This window comes from Mustela nivalis (genome assembly GCF_964662115.1).
Source record: "Mustela nivalis genome assembly, chromosome: 6".
NCBI classification, from domain to species: domain Eukaryota; kingdom Metazoa; phylum Chordata; class Mammalia; order Carnivora; family Mustelidae; genus Mustela; species Mustela nivalis.
The window spans coordinates 252251-272174 of record NC_139025.1 but is presented as its reverse complement, the minus strand read 5'-3'; the positions used below and the strand labels follow the sequence as shown (position 1 = coordinate 272174).

Here is a 19924-nt window from a genome sequence, read left to right as displayed (position 1 = left end):
GTGTCCTCATCACTGCACTCCCTGATTTAGATCAGTGCTCTGTGAAGACCCTTCTCTCAGTATCTTCATGAATAGAGCTGTGGATGTAGGATCTTGTCTCCTGGCTCCCCTGTAGGTTGTAAATGTGAATTACATAATAAATACACTACCAGCTTGATAGAGGCATTGAAGACCATGAGTAGTTGGCGGATCCAGTTATAAGGACATATCTGGATGTTGTGTTAGGGTCTGGAAGAGGGGACTGACCAGCTTGGCGACTGCAGAGTGTAAAAGACATGCACAGCACCGATGTTCATGGGAGTCTCAAACTCACGGGTGTTCTCTGGGCTTTTAATCTGACCAGACTGATGTCAGTGTCCACCCTTTCTCCAGGGTGTGTGTGGACCTGGATGGAGACCAGCTGACTTCACTACTCAGAGGGAAGGAAAGAAACAGGAGTGATCATATTTTTGTGAGTGTGGGTGAGTTCCTATGGTTTTCCTATGGTTTTCTCATCACCAAGAACAAAACACCTGGCATGTGGGGGTCACAGGTGTCTGTGACGACATTGTCAATGACAACTCTGGCTGGATACTGGGACGTGTTCAAAGACCCATTTAGAAAAGGCTTGCATCAAAATCTGAGAGAAGAACACAGATAGTAACCTCTTAGATCCTCATATGCAGCAACCTCTTGCAAGGTGGGTCTCTAAAAGCAAGGAAAACAACCAAAAAGGAACTTTGGGGACTACACCAAGATAAAAATCTGCAATGAAATATAAACAGTCAACCAAACTAAAAGATAACCTATGGAATTGGAGAAGCTACTTGCAAATGACACTACAGACAAGGGGTTGATATCCAATATCAATAAAGAACTTACCAGACTCAACACCAAAAAAACAAATAATCCAGTCAGGAAATGGGCAGAAGACATGAGTAGACACTTCTCTAGAGATACATACAAATGGCCAACAGACATATGAAAAAATGCTCCACATCTCTTGTCACCCTGGAAATATAAATCAAAACCACAATGAGATATTAACTTATATGAGTTAGAAAGGCTAAAATTAATAATACAGGGAAAAACAAATTATGGAGAAGATGTGGAGAAAGAGGAACACTCTTACACTATTGTTGGGAATGCAAGGTCATACAACCACTTTGGAAAACAGTGTGTAGGTTCCCCAAAAACTTAAAATATTACTTTCCTATGACTCAGCAATCGCACTATTGGGTATTTATCCCAAAGATACAGATGCAATTAAAAAGGGGGCACATGAACCCCAATATTTACAGGATTAATGTCCACTATAGTAAAACTGTGAAAGGAGCTGAGGTGTCCTTTCACATATGAATGGATAAAGAAGATGTGTTCCGAGAGGGGGGACAAGATGGCAGGGAAGTAAGAGGAGGCGCCTTTTCAATTTGTACCTCAAAGTGAGCTGACTACCTACCAAAGAACTCCAATCACCCATGAAATCAGCCTGAGATCAGAATTATACACGTCTGGATCTCTACATGGGCAGAAGACACCAGTGGGCAGGTAAAGCGGTGCGGGAACACGGACTGATATCAGAAGATAAACAAAAGGCGGGGAGCCACCAGAGGCGACCAGTTGCAAAGTAATACCCCAATACGAGCTAGAGTCCCTGTGTCTGGGGACCAGCATTAACTTGGAGACTGGTTGAAAGCACTCCAAAAGAGCAAAGGATAGTGGGCGGAAATTGTGGGAATCGGGACAGCTGGGACAGGGGCTTAAGTCTCCAGTCCCAGGACAGCCTCCCCTGGCACTGAGGCACAGAGAGTGCGGCGGAGAAACCAGATCTTGGTCCCTAAGCTACCAGCGCGCCTGAGAGCGTGCGGGGTCCATGGGGTCAGTTTCCTGTGTGGGGATGGGAGCCACGCTGGGCGGCAGAATGCCAGAGCCCTGCTATAGAGCCTGAGATACTCCACTGAGAGAGGTATAGATACCCAGCCGGTGCCCTTTGATATGCGCCTTTGTTTCAGAGCCTGCACCAAACTCTCCCCCCAGAGAGGTGTGTGAAGGCCCAGCCTGGTTCTCTCGGACCTGCACCCCATTCTCAGAGCCTGAGACCCGCGCGCGAACCTCAGCCTCCCCTGAAATTGGTGCCGGCAAGCCAGGCACTCTTAGACCCAGAAAGACCAGGCACTTCCAGCCCGGGCTAGCAGGAAAATCTCAGTGTGCACTTGCTGCTTGGAACCTCTCTGGCAGTCTGGAGCTGCCCAGACAGCCGCCACTGCCTTGGCTTTGGGTGCCCCCAGGGACCAAGACTTGGAACCTGCTCTGCCAGCGGCCAAAGGGGAACTTATTTAGGCTCTGCAGCCAGACTGAGGCTTCTCTCTGAGAGGGAGATCAGGGTGTGGTTTGTTTTCCTCTAAAACTACAAAAACCATCAAAAGCGGTCAAAGTGAGAAAAAAAAAAAAAGTGAACAAACATAAAAACCACCAGAGAAAAAAAGCCTGAAAAAAAAACAAAACAGATTCCTCAGACTTAAGTAAGGAACATCATAGACTGGCAATCCATGTGGCAGTGGCAGGCCCCTCCCCCAGAAAACAAACCAAGAAAGAAAAAAGAAAAAAAGAGGAAAAAAAAAAGGACTACAAGATAACAACCACTACTTCATAGGAAAAAATATTTTTCATTTATTCCCACTATTCTGGTTCATTTTTTTTAATATATAGGTAATTTTTTTAAACTAATAACCATCACAGCGAGCTGTCTAGTACAACAAATTCCATAATAACCTTCTAACCTGAACTTTTTGATACATTCACATATTTTTTTTTTGCATGTCTATTTTTTGAATTCCTTCTTTTTTAAAAATGTTATTTTATTTTTTAAAATTAAATTATTTATTTTCAGGAAAACAGTATTCATTATTTTTGCACCATACCCAGTGCTCCATGCAATTCGTGCCCTCTATAATACCCACCACCTGGTACCCAACATCCCACCCCCCCCTTCAACCTCCTCATATTGTTTTTCAGAGTCCATAGTCTCATGATTTACCTCCCCTTCCAATTTACCCCAACTCCCTTCTCCTCTCTAACACTCCTTGTCCTCCATGCTATTTGTTATGCTCCACAAATAAGTGAAACCTATGATAATTGACTCTCTCTGCTTGACTTATTTCACTCAGCATTATCTCTTCCAGTCCCATCCATGTTGCTACAAAAGTTGAGTATTTGTCCTTTCTGATGGAGGCATAATGCTCCATAGTGTATATGGACCACATCTTCCTTATCCCTTCGTCCGTTGAAGGGCATCTTGGTTCTCTCCACAGTTTGGCGACCGTAGCCATTGCTGCTATAAACATTGGGGTACAGATGGCCCTTCTTTTCAAGACATCTGTATCCTTTGGGTAAATACCCAGGAGTGCAATGGCAGGGTCATAGGGAAGTTCTATTTTAATATTCTTGAGGAATCTCCACACTCTTCTCTAAAGAGGCTGCACCAACTTGCATTCCCACCTCTTACACTGTTTGTGGGAATGCAAGTTGGTGCATCTTTTTTTTTTTTAACTTTAGTTTAGTTTAGTATAGTTTATTCCTTTTTATTTTTATCCTCTAATATTCATGTAGAGTTAAACTTCAAAGTAATCCTGCTTCCCCAATCAATACTACCCCTATAGGTAAACTAATTTTTAATCCCCCTTTATCTTAGAAAAGTTGAGTCCTTTAACAAAGATATCAAGATACATCCAGGAAGAATCAAAACAACCTTCCTCCCACACACTGAGAATTTATAACCACTCTCCCATCTTTTTCTTCCACAAGTGTTTCTGTGTTTGTCCCCATAGTATATAAATCATACACTTGGGGTCCTTTTTGACGAGGTTCTTCCTTTATTTGCATATATTTTTTTTTTCTCTTGTCATATACATTTATCAGTCTTTTTGTTTGTCTGTTATTGTTTGTCTACTTCATAAATCTTTCCCTGGGGCCCATTTGGGCTGAACCTTCTTTTTCATCTTCCGTCTCTTTCCTGTCTCTCTCTCTCTCTCTTTTCTTTTTCTTTTCTTTTATCTCTCATTTGGTGGGGAATCCTGATTGCTCAGAAGTGTTTCCGGGTGCACCTTGACTGCACCACGGTTGATACATCCAGCTACATCTGTTCAGTCATCTCCCACCAAAATGACTAGGAGGACAAATGCCCAACAGAAGAAGAATACGGGGAATGGACCTTCTGCAACAGAGCTAACAAATATCAACATAGACAATATGTCGGAAAGAGAATTCAGGCTAATAATCCAGGCAATAGCTAAGTTGGAGAAAGCCATGGATAACCAAACATAATGGATTAGGGGCGAGCTGAAAGTGACCAGAGTGGATGTTCACAGTGTTAGGGTGGAGATTAAAGCTCCCAGGGAGGAGGTTCACAATGCTCTCAATGAGTTCCAATGTAATCTAAACTCTCTCAAAGCTAGGGTACTGAGACAGAAGATAGAATTAGTGATCTGGAGGAAAAACAGATAGAGAGAAAGGATCAGGAGGAAGCCTGGAACAAACAGCTTAGCAACCACGAAAACAGAATCAGGGCAATAAATGATGCCATGAAATATTCCAACAGCAGAATTATTGGAATCCCTGAAGGGGAGGAGAAAGAAAGAAATCTAGAAGATATAGTGGAACAAGTCCTTCATGAAAATTTTCCCAATCTCGCGAATGAAACCAGTTTTCATGGACTAGAGTTTGAACGGTCTCCACCCAAGATTATACATTCCAAAAAAAAATCATGACACCTGATAGTCAAATTGAGGAATTATAATTGTAGGTGTAATCTCTTGAAAGCCGCTAGGGGAAAGAGGCTCCTTACTGACAAATTGAAGCCCATCAGAATAACATCAGACCTGTCCACAGAGACGTGGTAAGCCAGAAAAGGCTGTCAAGATATATTCAGGGAACTAAATGAGAAGAACATCCTAACAAGAATACTTTATCCAGGAAGACTGACATTCAAAATGGATGGAGAGATATAGAGTTTCCAATACCGGCAAGGATTAAAAGACTATGCAACCACCAAGCCAAAACTGCAGTAAATATTAAGGGTGTTCTATAAAAGAGGAAAAATCCTAAGAAAAGCATTGAACAGAAATAAAGAGACAATCTACAGAAAGAAAGACTTCAAAGGTAACATGATGTCAATAAAAACGTATCTATCAATAATCACTCTCAATGTGAATGGCCTAAATGTGCCCATAAAATGGCACAGGGTTGTAGATTGGATAAAACGACAGGACCCATCCATATGTTGTCTACAAGAGACCCATTTTGAACCTAAAGATACACCCAGACTGAAACTGAAGGGATGGAGAAGCATTTTTCATGTCAATGGGCCTGAAAAGAAGGCTGGGGTAGTGTTTTCATATCAGAAAACTTAGATTTTAAACTCAAGACTGTAATCAGAGATACAGAAGGACACTACATAATCCTTAAAGGGTCTATCCACCAAGATGATCTAACTATTGTAAATATCTATGCCCCTAATATGGGAGCAGCCAATTACATAAGAAAACTGTTCATCAAGATAAAGAGTCATATTGATATGAATACAGTATCGTAGGAGATCTTAACACACCACTCTCAGAAATATAAGATCTTTGAAGCAGAAAATCAATAAAGAAACAAGAGCATTGAATGACACAATGGGCCAGATGGACCTCATTGATATATTCAGAACATTCCACCCAAAATAACAGAATATTCATTAGTCTCAAGTGCACACAAAACCTTCTCAAGAATAGATCAAATACTGGGTCACAAATCAGGACTCAACCGATAACAAAAGACTGAAATTATTCCCTGCATATTCTCAGATCACAGTGCTTTGAAACTGGAGCTTAATCACAAGGAAAAGTTCAGAAGGAACTCAAACACCTGGAAGCTAAAGCCCACCTTGCTTAAGAATGCTTGGATAAACCAGGAGATCAAAGAAGAACTGAAACAATTTATTGAAACCAATAAGAATAAAGACACGTCGGTCCAAAACCTATGGGATACAGCAAAGGCGGTCCTAAGGGGGAAATACAGAGCCATCCAAGCCTCCCTCAAAAAATTGAAAAATCCAGAACACAGCAGCTTTCTCTACACCTTAAAGAACTGAAGACACAAGAACACATCAAGCCAACTCCGCACATAAGAAAAGAAATCATCAAGATTAGAGCTGAAATCAATGAGGTAGAAACCAAAGATACAGTAGAACATAAAATGAAACTAGAAGATGGTTTTTTTAAAGAATCATTAAGATCAATAAAACATTGGCCACACTAATCCAAAAGAAAAGAGAGAAATACCAAATTCATAAAATTATGAATGAAAAGGGAGAGATCACAACAAACAACAAGGAAGTAGAAACAATCATCAGAAGTTATTATCAATAGTTATATGCCAATAAGCTTAGCAACCTTGATGAAATGAATGCATTCCTGGAAAACTATAAACTCCTAAAATTGAACCAGGAAGAAATTGCCAACCTGAATAGACCAATATCTAGTAATGAGATTGAAGCAATGATCAAAAACCTCCCAAAAACAAGAGGCCAGGACCTGAAGGATTCCCTGGGGAATTCTACCAAACTTTCAAAGAAGAAATAACACCTATTCTCCTGAAGCTGTTTCAAAAATTGAAGCATAAGGAAAACTTCCAGACTCTTTCTATGAAGTCAGCATTACCCTGATCCCCAAAACAGGCAAAAACCCTACCAAAAAGGAGAATTTCAGACCACTATCACTGATGAATATGGATGCTAATATTCTCAACAAGATCCAAGCAAACAGGATCCAACAGCACATTGAAAAGATTATCCACCATGATCAGATGGGATTCATTCCTGGGCTACAAAGATTGTTCAACATTCGAAAATCAATCAATGTGATAGAAAAAATTAAGATGAGAAGAGAGAAGAACAACATGGTCCTCTCAATTGATGCAGAAGAAGAATTCGACAAAATCCACCATCCGTTCCTGATTAAAACGCTTCAAAGTATAGGGATAGAGGGAACATTCCTGAACTTCATAAAATCTATCTATGAAAGACCCACAGAAATATCATCCTCAATGGGAAAAAGCTTGCAGCCTTCCCGATGAGATCAAGAACAGACTATGATGCCCAATCTCAACACTCTTGTTCAACATACTATTAGAAGTCCTAGCAACAGAAATCAGACAACAAAGAGAAATAAAAGGTATCCTGCTTTGTCGAAGATGAGTTGACCGTAGAGTTGAGGGTCTATTTCTGGGCTCTCTATTCTGTTCCATTGATCTATGTGCCTGTTTTTGTGCCAGTACCATGCTGTCTTGATGATGACAGCTTTGTAATAGAGCTTGAAGTCCGGAATTGTGATGCCACCAACGTTGGCTTTCTTTTTCAATATCCCTTTGGCTATTCGAGGTATTTTCTGGTTCCATATACATTTTAGAATTATTTGTTCCATTTCTTTGAAAAAGATGGATGGTACTTTGATAGGAATTGCATTAAATGTGTAGATTGCTTTAGGTAGGATAGACATTTTCACAATATTTATTCTTCCAAACCAGGAGCATGGAACATTTTTCCATTTCTTTGTGTCTTCCTCAATTTCTTTCATGAGTACTTTATAGTTTTCTGAGTATAGATTCTGTGCCTCTTTGGTTAGGTTTATTCCTAGATATCTTATGGTTTTGGGTGCAATTGTAAATGGGATTGACTCCTTAATTTCTCTTTCTTCTGTCTTGCTGTTGGTGTAGAGAAATGCAACTGACTTCTGTGCATTGATTTTATATCCGGACACTTTACTGAATTCCTGTATAAGTTCTAGCAGTTTTGGAGTGGAGTCTTTTGGGTTTTCCACATATAGTATCATATCATCTGTGAAGAGTGATAATTTGATTTCTTCTTTGCCGATTTGGATGCCTTTAATTTCCTTTTGTTGTCTGATTGCTGAGGCTAGGACCTCTAGTACTATGCTGAATAGCAGTGGTGATAATGGACATCCCTGCCATGCTCCTGACCTTAGCGGAAAAGCTTTCGGTTTTTCTCCATTGAGAATGATGTTTGCAGTGGGTTTTTCATAGATGGCTTTGATGATATTGAGGTATGTGGCCTCTATCCCTACACTTTGAAGAGTTTTGATCAGGAAGGGATGCTGTACTTTGTCAAATGCTTTTTCAGCATTTATTGAGAGTATCATATGGTTCTTGTTCTTTCTTTTATTGATGTGTTATATCACATTGACTGATTTGCGGATGTTGAACCAACCTTGCAGCCCTGGAAGAAATCCCAGTTGGTCATGGTGAATAATCCTTTTAATGTACTGTTGAATCCTATTGGCTAGTATTTTGTTGAGTATTTTCGCATCTGTGTTCATCAAGGATATTGGTCGATCACTATTGGGTATTTACCCTAAAGATACAAACGTAGTGACCCAAAGGGGCACGTGCACCCAAATGTTTATAGCAGCAATGTCCACAATAGCCAAACTATGGAAAGAACCTAGATGTCCATCAACAGATGAATGGATCAAGAAGATGTGGTATATATACACAATGGAATACTATGCAGCCATCAAAAGAAATGAAATCTTGCCATTTGCAACAACATGGATGGAACTAGAGCGTATCATGCTTAGCGAAATAAGTCAAGCATAGAAAGACAACTATCATATGATCTCCCTGATATGAGGAAGTGGTGATGCAACATGGGGGCTTAAGTGGGTAGGAGAATAATCAATGAAACAAGATGGGATTGGGAGGGAGACAAACCATAAATGTCTCTTAATCTCACAAAACAAACTGAGGGTTGCTGGGGGGAGGGGGTTTGGGAGAAGGGGGTGGGATTATGGACATTGGGGAGGGTATGTGCTTTGGTGAGTGCTGTGAAGTGTGTAAACCTGGTGATTCACAGACCTGTACCCCTGGGGATAAAAATATATGTTTATATATAAAAAAAAAGAAGGGAATCTTTCTGCCCTTCAACAGATGAATGGATAAGGAAGATGTGGTACATATATACTATGTAGTATTATGCCTCCATCAGAAAGGATGAATATCCAACTTCTAAAGCAACATGGATGAGACTGGAAAAGATTATGCTGAGTGAAATAAGTCAAGCAGAGAGAGTCAATTATCATATGGTTTCACTTACTTGTGGAGCATAACAAATATCATGGAGGACATGGGGAGTTGGAGAGGAGAAGGGAGTTGGGGGAAATTGGAAGGGGAGGTGAACCATGAAAGAATATGGACTCTAAAAAACAATCTGAGGGGAATGAAGTGGTGGGGGTGTGGGAGGTTGGGGTACCAGGTGGTGGATATTATAGAGGGCACAGATTGCATGGAGAACTGGGTGTGGTGCAAAAATAATGAATACTGTTATGCTGAAAATAAATAAATGTAATTTAAATAAATAAATAATTAAATGAAAAAAAAGAAATAAAAGGTATCCAAATTGGCAATGAAGAAGTCAAACTCCCTCTCTTCACAGATGACGTTGTTCTTTATATGGAAAACCCAAAAGTCTCCACCCCTAAATTACTGGAACAGTACAACAATTCAGCCACGTGGCAGGATACAAAGTCAGTGTGCAGAAAGCAGTGGCTTTCTTATACACTAACAATGAAAATAAAGAAAGGGGAATTAGAGAATTGATTCCATTTATCATAGCACCAAGAACCATAAGATACCTGAGAATAATCCTAACCAAAGAGGTAAAGGATCTGTACTTGAGGAACTACAGAACACTAATGAAGGAAATTGAAGAAGACACAAAAAGATGGAAGACCATTCCATGCTCTTTGATCAGAAGAATAAACATTGTTAAAATGTCTATACTGCCTAGAGCAATATATACTTTTAATGCTATTTTAATCAAATTTCTTCAGTATTCTTCAAAGAGCTGGAGCAAATAATCCAAAAATTTGTATGAAATCAGAAGAGACCCCAAATCGCTACGGAAATGTTGAAAAACAAAAATAAAACTGGGGGCATCACGTTACCTGATTTCAAGCTTTATTACAAAGCTGTGGTCACCAAGAAAGCATGGTACTGGCATAAAAACAGATACATAGACCAGTGGAATGGAGTAGAGAGCCCAGATATGGACCCTCAACTCTTTGGTCAAATAATCTTCAACAAAACAGGAAAAAATATACAGTGGAAAAAAGACAGTCTCTTCAAGAAATGGTGCTGGGAAAACTGGGCAGCTATATGTAGAAGAATGAAACTTGACCATTCTCTTAAACCATACACAAAGATAAACTCAAAATGGATAAAAGACTTCAACGTGAGACAGGAATCCATCAGAATCCTAGAGGAGAACATAGGCAATATTCTCTTTGATATCAGCCACCGCAACTTCTTTAAGATATGTCTCCAAAGGCAAAGGAAACAAAAGCGAAAATAAACTTTTGGGACTTCATCAAAATCAAAAGTTTCTGCACAGCCAAGGAAACAGTCAGACAACAAGGAGGCAACCCACGGAATGTGAGAGATATTTGCAAATGACAGTACAGACAAAAGGTTGATATCCAGGATCTATAATGAACTCCTCAAACTCAACACACACAAAACAGGCAAACATATAAAAAATGGGCAGAAGATATGAACAGAGTCTTATCCAATGAAGACATATAAATGCCTATCAGACACATGAAAAAATGTTCATCATCACTAGCCCTCAGTGAGATTCAACTTAAAACCACATTGAGATATCATCTTACACCAGTTAGAATGGCCAAAATTAACAAGACAGGAAACAACATGTGTTAGAGGGGATGTGAAGAAACGGGAACCCTCTTCCACTGTTGTGCAGCCTCTTTGAAGAACAGTGTGTAGATTCCTCAAGAAATTACAATCTGAGGGGTTTGAAGAGGTGGGGGGGGGTCTGATGTTGGGTACCAGGTGGTTGGTATTAGAGATGGCACGGATTGCATGGAGCACTGGGTGTGGTGAAAAAAATAATGAATAAAGTTATGCTGAAAATAAATAAATTAATAAAAACAAGAAATTAAAAATAGAACTTCCCTATTACCCTGCCATTGCACTCCTTGGTATTTACCCCAAAGATACAGATGTAGTGTAAAGAAGGGCCATCTGTACCCCAATGATTATAGCAGCAATGGCTACGGTCGCCAAACTATGGAGAGAACCAAAATGCCCTTGAACGGATGAATGGTTAAGAAAGATGTGGTCCATATAGACTACGGAGTATTATGCGTCCATTAGAAAGGATGAATACCCAACTTTTGTAGCAACATGGACGGGACTGGAAGAGATTATGCTGAATGAAATAAATCAAGCAGAGATAGTCAATTATCATATGGTTTTACTTATTTGTGGAGCATAACAAATAGCATGGAGGACATGGGGAGTTAGAGAGAGAATGGAGTTGGGGGAAATTGGAATGGGAGGTGAATCATGATAGACTATGGACTCTGAAAAACAATCTGAGGGGTTTGAAGTGGTGGGGGGGTGTGGGAGTTTGGGGTACCAGGTTTTGGGTATTATAGAGGGCATGGAAATCATGGAGAACTGGGTGTGGTGCAAAAATAATGAATACTGTTATGCTGAAAATAAACATATTTAATAAAAAAAAGATGTGTTCCATATATACAATAGAATATTACTCAGCCATCAGAAAGGTTGAATACCTACCATTTCATCAACTTGGATGGAACCGGAAGGTTTTTTGTCAAGTAGAATAAGTCAAGCAGAGAAAGATATTTATCCTATGGTTTCACTTCTATGTGGAACATAAGGAATAGTGAAGAGGACCACAGAGAATTCAATTATACGTTTTACTTACTTGTGGAGCATAAAGAGTAACATAGTGCATTAGGAGAGGGAAAGGAAAAGTGAATTGGGGGAAATTGGAGGGGGATATGAAACATGAAAGACTGTGAACTATTAGAAACAAAATGAGGGCTCTGGAGTGGAGGAGGGTGGAGGGATGGGTGAGCCTGGTGGTGAGTATCAAGGAGGACACGTATTGCATGGAGCACTGGGTGTGGTGCATAAACAGTGAATCTTGGAACACTGAAAAATGAAATTAAATTAAAAAAAAAAAGAAATCACAGAGGGAGACAAACCATGAGAGCTTCTGGATTCTGGGAAACGAGGATTACAAAAGGGAGGGTGGTGGGGGATGTGGTAGTCAGATGATGAGTATTGAGGAAAGGTGATGTGATGAGCACTCGGTGTTATACACAACTAATTCAACTTTGAACTCTACATCAAAAACTAATGGTGTAATATATGTTGGCTAATTGAACATTAAAAAAGAACAAAGAATTTTTTTCAGGTTTTTAAAATTTCGTTTTAGTGTTCCAGAATTCATTGTTCATGCACCAAGGAAATAAGGGCTTTGAATGACACTGGACCGGATAGATCTCTTTATTATTGGGGGGGGGGGCACTTTATCTTTTATTTTGATCAAGTTAAGTAGAGGATTCTCAGGTGTATTGTGTTTTTTCCCCCAAAGTATTACGGGGCGTGATGAGCACAAGGTTTTATACTGACCAGAAGGTATAGTGAATATTACATCACAAATCAATGATGTACTATACCTTGGCTAATTTAATTAAAAAAAAAAAGAATCAGACCCGGTTTATTTGATCCATTCTGTGTTTCTTAGTTTCTATATAGTCTCTTTCTGCTCTAATCTTGCTATTTCCTTCCTTCTGCTCTATGTAGAATTCAGTTGCTCTTTCTCTAGCATCTTATAGGTGTAATGTTAGGTTGTTTATTTGAGATTCTTCTTGCTTCTTGAGGTGTTCCTCTTTGAGGTGTATTTTTGTCTTAGGGCCACCTTTGCTGCAAAGAAATGACAGGATGGTGATAAAGGTTTTCTACTATTTTCTTAAATTTCATTTTATTTTTTTCAGTGGAGGTTTTATTCCCGTGTGTGTGTGTGTGTGTGTGTGTGTGTGTGTGTGTGTGTGGTCTTCTGGCTCCACTGGAGGTTCTTGTTATCCATCGTGAGTGTCACTGAGATTCTTATAAAGGTCTTATTGACCTGCATCAGGATATTTTTAATTTATTGGTATTTAAGGACAAGAGGAAACTAATGTAACTGACTCCTTTTTTTTTCTTTTGCATGTTAATATATATTTCCTCCTGTTACACCTAAGTATCTAAGTCAGAGAGGGAATAGGTAAACACAGAATAATGTCAAGGAGGCTTCTTTGGGGAAACTGCTCTATGGAGAGAAAACCCCAGACCCTGGCAGGAAATATGTCATAGACTCCATCTGCACCTGCTCCTGGGATTAAAGACATAATTGGTTAGGAGTGTGCACCCTCTGCTGGTATGATACCCTTGTAGTTTGAGGTTTGTGTCTGGGCTCACACTGAGGGCCCCTCACTGTGTCTCTCGCACAGTAATACACGGCCGTGTCCTCAGCTCTCAGGTTGCTCATATGCAGATGCAGCGTGTTCTTGCCGTTGTCTCTGGAGATGGTGAATCGGCCCTTCACAGAGTCTGCATAGTATATGCTTCCAACACTGTTAATATATGCAACCCACTGCAGCCCCATCCCTGGAGCCTGGCGGACCCAGTTCATTTCATTGTTACTGATGGTGAATCCAGAGGCTGCACAGGAGAGTCTCAGAGACCCCCCAGGCTTCACCAGATCTCCCCCAGACTCCACCAGCTGCACCTCACACTGGACACCTGCAGACACAAGACATCCTAGTCACATCCATGGTTTCTCTCACTCACATCCACTCACATCCTCAAAGTTTTTTGTTCTCAATAAATTACCTTTTAAAAGAGCAAGAAGGAAAACCCAGCCAAGCACAAATCCCATGGTGAATTCTCTGTGTTGTCCTGCTCAGTGAATGTAAACACCTGGAAATTACAAGACTGGGGCTCCTCTCCCAGCTGCATGGTCTGGGCTGGGCTATTTTATTCAGTGGAGGGAAGACACTATTTGCATGTCCTCTGAGTATATAGTTAGCTCCAGACACAGATTCAATTCTTTACAAGTTAAAAACAAAGATTGCATTGTTTGTAGATCACTTTTTTAGATGGCACTTTTACAATATGTAGTATTCTTTTTGTTTGTTGGTTTAAAAATTCATTTATTGGGTTGAGAGGTATGAATTTAGTGCCATTGCATTGCCTGTAAGATGACTGTTACTGTATATTGTCTCTGTTCCTTTCTGATCTACCACTTGTAGGCTCTCTCTTTGCTTAGAGGACCCCTTTAAATATTTCCTGTAGAGCTGGGTTGGTGTTTGCAAATTCTTTCAGTTTTTGTTGGTCCTGGAAGCTTTTAATCTCTCCTTCTATTTTCAATGATAGCCTAGCTGGATATAGTATTCTTGCCTGTATGTTTTTCTCGTTTAGTGTTCTGAATATATCATGCCAGCTCTTTCTGGCCTGCCACGTTTCTGTGGAAAAGTCTGCTGCCAATCTAATATTTTTACCATTGTATGTTACAGACTTCTTTTCCTGGGCTGCTTTCAGGATTTTCTATTTATCACTAAGACTTGTAAATTTTACTATTAGGTGACAGGATGTGGATCTATTCTTGTTGATTTTGAAGAGGGCTCTCTGCACCTCCTGGATTTTGATGCTTGTTCCCTTTGCCATATAAGGGAAATTCTCTCCAATAATTCTCTCCAGTGTACCTTCTGCTCCTCTCTCTCTTTCTTCTTCTTCTGGAATCCCAATTAATCTAATGTTGTTTCATCTTCTGGTGTCACTTGTCTCAAATTCTGCCTCTGTGGTCCAGTAGCTGTTCCTCTTTTGCTCAGCTTCTTTATTCTCTGTCATTTTGTCTTCTATATTGCTAATTCTTTCTTCTGCCTCATTTTTCCTAGCAGTGAGAGCCTTCATTTTTTATTTTATCTCATTAATAACTTTTCTGGTTTCAACTTGGTTAGGTTTTAGTTCTTTTATTTCTCCTGAAAGGGCTTTTATATCTCCCGAGAGGGTTTCTCTAATATCTTCCATGCCTTTTTTGAGCCCGGATAGAACCTTGAGAATTATAATTCAGAACTATAGATATGACACATTACCAATATCTGTATTGACTAGGTCCCAAGCCTTCGGCAATGCCTCTTGTTCTTTTTTTGTGGTGAATTTTTCCGCCTTGTCATTTTGTCCAGAAAAGAGTATATGAAGGAGCAAGTAAAATACTGAAAGGGTGGCAATGACCCCAGGAAAACATGCTTTAACCAAATCAGAAGAGATCCCAAATCGTGAGGGGGGAGAAAGGGGATAAAAAGAGGTTCAGACACACACAGAACAGACAATCATATAAAAAAATGGGCAGAAGATATGAAAAGTCACCTCTCCAATGAAGACATACAAATGGCTATCAGACACATGAAAAAATGTTCATCATCACTAGCCATCAGGGAGATTCAAATTAAAACTGCATTGAGATATCACCTTACATCAGTTAGAATGGCCAAAATTAGCAAGACAGTAAACAACATGTGTTGGAGGGGATGTGGAGAAATGGGAACCCTCTTCCACTGTTGGTTGTAATGGAAGATTGTGCAGCCTCTTTGGAGAACAGTGCGGAGATCCCTCAAGAAATTAAAAATAGAACTTCCCTATGACCCTGCCATTGCACTCCTGGGTATTTACCCCAAAAATACAGATGTCGTGAAAAGAAGGGCCATCTGTACCCCAATGTTTATAGCAGCAATGGCCATGGCCGCCAAACTGTGGAAAGAACCAAGATGCCCTTCAACAGATGAATGGATAAGAAATAGGTGGTCCATATACACTATGGAGTATTATCCCTCCATCAGAAAGGATGAATACCTAACTTTTGTAACAACATGGTAGGGACTGAAAGAGATTATGCTTACTGAAATAAGTCAAGCAGAGAGAGTCAATTATCATATGGTTTCACTTATTTGTGGAGAATAACAAATAGCATGGAGGACATGGGGAGTCAGAGAGGAGAAGGGAGTTGTGGGAAATTGGAAGGGGAGATGAAGCATCAGAGACTATGGACTCTGAAAAACAATCTTAGCGTTTTGAAGGGGGCATTGTACATCGGGATACCAGGTGGTGGGTATTATAGAGGGCACGGATTGCATGGAGCAATGGGTGTGGTGAAAACATAATGAATACTGTTATGCTGAAAATAAGTAAAATATTTTAAAAAATGAATAAAGAAAAATATAAAAATGTAAAAAATAGATATATATTAGATAAACTTTTTTAAAAACCTTAAAAAATGAAAAGGGTAAATGTTAAAAAAAATTAAGCAGAAAAAGAGAAAAAATTGAAAAAGAAAAAAAAATTAAATTAACTGCAAGATTAAATAATCATTGGGAGAAAGCCATGAGTTCAGTACTTTGCTTTCTTCTCCTCTGGAATTCTGCTGCTCTCCTTGGTATTAAACCTGGACTCCTTGGTAAGTGAAATTGGTTCTGACTGTATTTTTTATTGATCTTCTGGAGGAGGGGCCTGGTGTAGTGATTCTCACGTGTCTGCCCCAGGCGGAATTGCACTGCTCTTACCAGAGCTGGGCTGAGTAATCCATTCGCATTTGCTTTTGGGAGCTTTTGTTCCTTGAGCACTTTCCGTAAAGTTCTGGAGGACAGGAATGAATTTGGCGGCCTCCCAGTCTCTGGCCCAGAGGAAGCAAATGCTTAGGCCCCACTCCTCAGTGCGTCTTCGGAGAACAGCCCCCATGTACTCCCATCTGCCTGGGCTCTGGCCATGCTCCAAGCTCACCGAGCCTGAGACTGGCTCAAGGTAACTCCAAGCTGTGAGCTCACTCCTCGTCTCCATCTCTGCAACCGGCTTCCCCGTTCTAATACCTGCAAGCTATGTGACACTCAGCCATCCCCGATCCTTCTGTGACCCTGCGGGACCTGAGGCCATGCTGACCCCACGTGGGCTTCACTCCAGCTTAGCCTCTAGAGCGATGTCCCTCAGCGGAACAGACTTTTAAAAGTCCTGATTTTGTGCTCCGTTTCTCCTCTGCTTGCTGGGACCCGGCCCATCCCCAGTGGTCTATCTTCCTTTCTGTTTGGATTCACTTCTCTGCTAGTTTTACCTTTCAGAAAATGGGTGATTTTCTGTTTCTAGAATTGCTGTTCTTCTTCTCTTCCCTCTTCCATTGGATTTGTAGGTGTTTGCAATGTTTAGATAAGCTATCTAGCTGATCTCCTGCTACCTGAAGTAGTCTAAGCCTGCTACTTCTCCACCATCTTGACTCCTCCCGGGCCACATCATCTTTATCCATTTATCTGTTGAATGGCATCTCAGTACTTTCCACAGTTTGGCAACTGTGGCCATGTGACCAACTGATATGAACATTGGGATTATGTAGTTGTTTTTTGAAGCTCAGTTTCACAGATGGGAATTAGTATTTATTTATTCATTTCCTTCAGAGTGTTATGTTTAAGTATTAGTGTTTGAGTTAGGTTTAGATTACAGGAGTAGGGGATAGGGACTAAGAGTTAGGGCTCAGTACAAGTTCCGGGTATTTTGAAGTTTAGAACATCCCTAGAAAATAAATCTCAACCTTTCTTAAGATAAGAATGGTCCTAGAAGCCATCTACTAAACTGAGTAAGAAGGGGATTTGGTACTCTACATGTTTTTTTAAAATGTTGATTCTAGAGGGGGGCAAGATGGCAGAGGTATAGGGGACCTTATTTAAATTGGCCCCCTCAATTGAGCTGGTGACATACCAGAGTATTCTGAACACCCACAAAATCAATCTGAGATGTAAGAGGATATATCAGGATCTATACCTACAGAATATCTACGGTTGCTGATTTTGAGATATGAAGTGTGGAGCCATGATTCTGTGGGTAGATAACAGAAGATAAATGGAAGGGGGAGGAAGCTTCAAAGGTCCGGCAACCCTGGAGTGCAAAATTTTCCTGTGCTGCTGGTAGCGCACAGACTTACAGACAAGTAGTAGCAGAGAAAGGACTTTAGGGTAGGCGCCTTTCTGAAATATGGAGCTGCAGTGTCTTACATGCAAACTTGGGATGACTGGTTGTTTTAGAAGCACAATGGGTAGAGATGTTCCTGGACTTTGTAGCAAGAGCTAGGAATGCAGGTATGGTGTGCACAACCCAAGACACTGTTGTTTTTAGCAGCATAGACAAAAATAGAGTCATTGTGAGAGATTGAGATCTCTCAGTTCTGATACGGAGGCTGAATACAGTTATTTCTGCTTGACTCTCTGAAGAGACACAGAAAGCCACCATGAAAACTTTGAGAGAACAAAAGTCCCCCAAAACCAGCTTTGAGCCCATTCACCCCCAAGAGGCAGATCAACCCTGCCCAGTAAAGGTTGCCTGAGTAATGCTGCTGCAGATCCCTTCTCCAGAAGACTGGGTGAAAGAACAAGAGGCCTACAACCCTAAGGTCCCTATAAAACAAGTGTATTTTGCTTGGGTTGTATTCAATAACTTGGGCTTTTTATATTCCCTCAAGCCACTCAACAGAATGACTAGGACAAGGAATATTAAACAGAGGAAAAATTTGGAGACTGTGACCTCTGCCACAGAATTAATGGTTATGGATATAGGCAAGATGTTGGAAATACACTTTGGTGTAACCATTATACAAACAATGGCTAGGTTGGAGAGATCCATTAATGGCAACATAGATTCTCTCAGGGAATAAGTCAGAGATGATCTGGCAGAACTTACAAATGCTGTCAGTAAGATCTATTCTAATCTAGATACTCTAACAGTCAGGGTAAATGAAGCAGAAAAATGGGTTAGTGATTAGAAAACAAACTCATAGAAAAGAAGGATCAGGAGGAGGCCTGGAACATACAGCTTAGAATCCAGGAAAACAGGTTTCAGGAAATAAATGAACCCATGAAACATACCCATTTATACCTATGTTTCATACATAGGTATTGTATGAATATATAATTATTGGGATATATTAGGGGGTGGAGAGAGAGAGGGGGGAATAGAATATATATTTGAGCCAATCCTAGATGAAAACATCCCTATTCTGGGAAATGATATAAGCACTCATGTCCTGTATACAGAGAGGACCCTTTCAATAATCACTCTCAACATGAACGTCCTAAATGCTCCCATAAAATGGCACAGGGTTGCAGATTGCATAAGAAGATGGGACCCATCCACATGCTGTCTACAAGACTCATTCTGAACATAAACATACATCCAGACTAAAAGTGAAGGGATGGAGAGCCACCTTTCATGACAATGACTGCAAAGAAAGCTGCAGCCATTCTCATATCAGACAAATTAGATTTTAAGATAGACTGTAAAAATTGATGCAGAGGGACACTACATTGTGCTAAATGTGTCTATCCACCAAGAAGATCTAACAATTGTAAATATCTGTATCCCCAACATGGGAGCAGTCAACAACATAAGCCAACTGTTAACAACAACAAAAAGACATATTGTTAGTAATACCCTAATTATAGGAGACCTCAACACTCCATTATCAACAATAGACTCACCATCTAAGCAGAAAATCAACAAAGAAGAACTTTGAATGACCCACTAGACCAGTTGGACCTCATAAATATATACAGAACATTCTACCCTAAAACAACAGAATATTCATTCTTTCAAGCACTCATGGATGTTTCTCCAGAATAGACCACATACTGGGTCACAATTCAGGTAACTGATAACAAAAGACTGAGATTACTACATGCATATTCTCAGACCATAATGCTTTAAAAGGAGCCCAATCACAAGAAAAAGTTTGCAAGGATTCAAAATCTTGGAAGCTAAAGACCATCCTACTCAAGAATGTTTGGTTCAAACAGGAAGTCAAAGAAGAACTTAAGGAATTCATGAAAACCAATGAGAATGAAAAGACATCAGTCCAAAATCTATGGGACATGGCAAAGGTGGTCCTAAGGGGAAAATACATAGCCATCTAAGCCTCACTCGAAAAATAACTAACTAACTAGATAAATAAATGGAAGAAGAAGAAAGAAAGAAAAATCGTAAATAC

The 19924-nt window shown here is 40.2% G+C and overlaps 1 long non-coding RNA gene across 2 annotated transcripts in view; it reads right to left on the bottom strand.

The window, feature by feature from the left end:
- Window positions 1-13348: 13348 nt before the first annotated feature.
- The window catches only part of LOC309868006, a 32029-nt gene continuing 25453 nt past the window's right edge, over window positions 13349-19924 (bottom strand). For both annotated transcript variants that reach the window (XR_014313448.1, XR_014313449.1), the window contains exons 3-4: window positions 13741-13860; window positions 13349-13650 (exon numbers count right to left, since the gene is read on the bottom strand). This is a non-coding gene — a long non-coding RNA (uncharacterized lncRNA). The remainder of the gene's footprint in view (window positions 13651-13740; window positions 13861-19924) is intronic.